Here is a 4,508-nt window from a genome sequence, read left to right on the forward strand (position 1 = left end):
TAATTACTATGCGTTCATTGGCTACACCGGAGCATATGCCCATTCTTGTATTTTGTGGGCTGGAGGTGGCTCCCCCTGAACCACATGGATCAAGAACGAGGAAGTGGTATATCTCAGAGGAAAATCAGGATGTTCTTACCAAAGGAGGAATGGCTATGGAGCAGGCCTAAACCTCAGGTGTTCACCACATCCTCCTTGTTACACATGTAGCTATCGATATTTCTACTCTGTCAGCTTCTCTTCACTGTTTGGAATGTGGGAAGAGTTTCGTTCTGAGTTCTTGGCATAACAACATTCTGGTTAATGCCTGGTATTTTGCCAATGAAACCAGGAATGCAAGGCCTTTTCCCGAGTCTCTCTTTCCCACTCTGTCTTCACAGAGGACAGGTGAGCAGGAATCCAGGGGTTATTGTACCAGAGTGGAAGAGAAGACGAACCCAGCATGGGCTTTCGAGGTAGCCCCCACAGACAGCTGGGCCGGTCTCTTCCCATCCCTGTTTTGAGAAAGCAAGAGTATGATGGTTTCCATGGCTGCGACCCCCTGGGCCTTCTACCCAGCAGTTACTTCATTTCCCAGGTCAGGGAGGATTCTGATACACATTAGGGCTGTTATTACAGCTACATCATCAGAGAGTTTCCGCCTCAATTGAATGCTGGTCAGACTTCACCGTCTTACTTCCCCTGAGAGCTTTCCCTGGCTTGGGCCTCATTCCAGGCCCTCCTCCCAAAGAGTGAGGTTGCCTCAGGTGGGGCTCGCTCCCCTCCAGCACCTGCGAATGCTGGTCAAACATATTGCCATCTCTTACTGTCTGTGAGAGGGTCTTCATGTGGACACCACGTGCATCCTCTTCTTTACTCTCCTACATAGCTTTTCTGTTCTGCTCTTTTCCAAACGTATTGTTTTCCTCATGGTTGGAAAATAAGGTGACCTTCCCCCACCCCCCCAAAAAACCACACAACACCACCACCACCACCACCACCACCAAAAAACAAAACACCTGACTCTGAAGCATTAGTTCCTTGAACTTGACAGAAAAAAACATAGAAAGCCTCACTTGTTGTAGGTCTTTGTTGCTCAAACCGGCATCTGGTATGTATTCTGTTCCATTAGTCCCATGGTCGGCAAACGGCGGCTCGCGAGCCACATGCGGCTCTTTGGCCCCTTGAGTGTGGCTCTTCCACAAAATACCACGGCCTGGGCGAGTCTATTTTGAAGAAGTAGCGTTAGAAGAAGTTTTAGTTTAAAAAATTTGGCTCTCAAAAGAAATTTCAATCGTTGTACTGTTGATATTTGGCTCTCTTGACTAATGAGTTTGCCGACCACTGCCTTAGCCCATGGAAATGGGCTATTTTAAGTAGCCACAGAAAGGGTGAGCACTGAGGGTAGATGGCATGTTTTCAGCTGTACTAACAGCCAGTCAGATACACGCAATCATAATAAGCTTGTTTCCTAAATGTGTGGTCAAAGTCAACACAGCTTTCATTAATTGTTTTATTTTGATAGGTATCACCTGTGTTTACCCTGGAACTCCCCCTCAATGAAGGGAGGGAATCTTTGCCTTTTCCTGCATTCCCTTCTCTAGGGACATGGTTTGTACTGGCCCTGCCTAAAGCAGGTGCCCAGTGGCTGCTGATCAACATGACGGCAGCTTGGCCATCCACTGGATGCCTTAGTTTCTCTATAAATAGCATGCGTGTAACCTAAAACATCTTCCTTCTTTATTTTGGAGGAAAACGTTGAGGACAGTTTATAGTATGTCTTGAATCTTATTTTTCTTATTAATTGTAAGTGTACAAGTCAGTAGATTTTAGTATATTCACAAAGTTGTGGTACTATTAAATTCCAGAAAATTTTCATCACCCCAAAAAGAAACTCTGTACCCACTAGCAGCCATTACCCATTTCCCACTCACCCTAGCTTCTGGAAATTCCCAATTTATTTTCTGTCTCTATGGCTTTGTCTATTCTGGACATTTCATAGAAATGGAATCACACAATATGTAACCTTTTGTGTCAGGTTTCTTTCAGTTAGCATAATGTTTTCAATGTTCACCCATGTATTAGCATTTACTAGTATTAATACTTCATTCCTTTTTATAGCTGAATAATATTGCATTGTATAGCTACAGTGTGCTGCGCCGGCACGGCCAAGGGTGACCCTGAGTGGGGGCGGCTGAAAGGCTTAGAAAAGACAGACAAGAGAATGAAAGCTGGGCCTCGGTGGGACGCTGCTTCCTCAGGGAAAGACAGCGCCAGCGCCCACCAGCCGTGTCTTTATTTTGTAGCCAGATTCCCACGAGGCAAAGTAAGGGCATGGTCAAGATGTTTACAACATTCTCGTGGGTTTCAATCCTTCAGTACATGCACCTGAACTCTATCACTCAGGCACGTGGGGCCACGTGTTCGGACCACAGGTTCAAGCTTACAACTATAGCTGTTGGCTATAATTGTGCTGGGAGGGCTCTGCCCTCCAAGCTGGGACTTGCACGTGGCCACGAGAGGACTGTGCCCTAATTAATCCGAGGTTTGAACCTGTCCAAAACACTGTAGCCGCGCCCCACACTACAGTATTCTACGTTTTGTTTATTCATCAGTTGATGGATATTTGGGTTGTTTCTATTGTTGAGCTATTATGAATAATGCTTTTAATGAACATTGGTGTACAAATTTCTATGTATACACACATTTGTTAATTCTCTTGGGTATATACCTAGGAGGGAATTCTTGGGTCATTTGGTAGCTCTAGGTTTAACTTTTTGAGGAACTGCCAAACTATTTCCCAAATGTGCTGCACAATTTTCATTTCTACCAGCTGTGTATGAGGGCTCCCCTTTCTTCAAATCCTTGCCAACACCTGTGATTGTCTATCTTTTGATTATGGTCATCCTAGTGGGTGTGAAGTGGCATCTCATTGTGATTTTGATTTGCATTTCCCTACAGGTTAAGAATGTTGAACATCTTTTCATATGCTTACTGGCCATTTATATATCTCCTTTGGCTAAATGTCTAGTCAAACTTTTACCCAGTTTTAAATTGAGTTATTTGTGTGTGTGTTTTTTAAATAAACTTAATTTTTTAGGACAGTTTTATATTTCCCAAAAAGTTGTCAAGATAGTTCAGAGTTCCTATATACCCTGCACCTAACTTCCTCTATTATTAACATCTGAATTACTTTGGCCTGTGACACAGCAACAGGGGCCAGATCAGGGTCTTACGCTGAGTTCTGGGGTTTCCTTCGGGCTGCTGGAGCTACGGTGCCGCCCCAGTGTTTGGACATTTGCACTGTCAGGCTTTGATAACTTAAACACAGATTTCTGCCAGACAAGTTACAGCGTCGATGAGCACCCACAGCCGTCCTATGATGAGGGAGGAAGAGGAGGACCCTAGAGCAAACAGTGTGCTGGTTATGACCACTCACAGTTAGGCCGATTTGTCCCTCCAGGCATAATGCAGCCACAGCAGCCATACACCGGGCAGATTTTCCACCAACTCAGACATTTACTCCACTACACCTCAGCTATTCTGTGGAAACAACCTTGAGGGTGAGCCACCTTTGTTAGAAGAATTAGGTATCAATTTTGACCACATCTGGCAAAAAAAACCCCACTAACTGTGTTAGCTCTATTAAAAGTAGCAGATGGCAGCATTCTGCATGAGGCTGATCTGGCAGGGCCTGTGGTGTCTGGCCTTGTCTTTGGAGCCACCCCATTAATGGCTGGCAAAAGTCAGTTTGGCTATGTGTGCGGGATCAATGCAATTGGATGTCTAGGAATGTTTTGTCTGTTAAACGTAATGACTATGACAGGTGTTACATTTGGTTGTGTGGCAAGTGTCCTTGGATACTGTCTTCTTCCCATGATCCTACTTTCCAGCTTTGCAATAGTATTTTCTTTGCAAGGCATGGTAGGAATCATTCTCACTGCTGGAACTATGGGGTGGTGTAGTTTTTCTGCTTCCAAAATGTTTTTAAGATAATTTTATTAATTTTTAGAGAGTCAGAGGAAAGGAGAGGGAGAGAGAGAAACATCAATGTGCGAAAGGGAGGCATTGGTCGGCTGCCTCCTGCGTGCCTCCTACCAGGGAGGGATCAAGCCTGAAACCCGTGCATGTGCCCTGATTGGGAATCAAACCAGCAAACTTTTGGTGCATGGGAAGGCACCCAATCAACTGAGCCGCAGCGGCCAGGGCTGCTTCCAAAATTTTTATTTCTGCATTAGCCATGGAAGGACAACTTCTAGTAACATATTCTTGTGCTTTGTTATATGGAGTCTTTGCCTTAGTTTCTATTTTTTGAACTGAAATTATCTGGGATGTGGCTATCATTGGGCCAAATACACTAAAAGAACTTCCAACTCTTAAATTGGACCAGCAAATTGCTGCAGTGCAACTCTTATGCAGATCTAACATTTGTGTACTGGAGCAGTGGAAATAAATTTTTTATAGAACTTTTGAATAATATATTGGATTTAGTTGCAGTATTATTAGTTTAAGTGTTTGTGCTTATACAA

At 44.1% G+C, this 4,508-nt stretch overlaps 1 pseudogene across 1 annotated transcript; it reads left to right on the forward strand.

Moving 5' to 3' along the window:
• The first annotated feature begins 3,447 nt into the window (after positions 1-3,447).
• LOC307100405 (protein YIPF5-like) lies at positions 3,448-4,294 on the forward strand (annotated as a pseudogene). Its single transcript has 2 exons — positions 3,448-3,940; positions 4,179-4,294. The product of its transcript is annotated as a protein YIPF5-like (transcript).
• The last annotated feature ends 214 nt before the right edge of the window (positions 4,295-4,508 follow it).

This window comes from Cnephaeus nilssonii (assembly GCF_951640355.1).
Source record: "Cnephaeus nilssonii genome assembly, chromosome: 1".
NCBI classification, from domain to species: Eukaryota; Metazoa; Chordata; class Mammalia; order Chiroptera; family Vespertilionidae; genus Cnephaeus; species Cnephaeus nilssonii.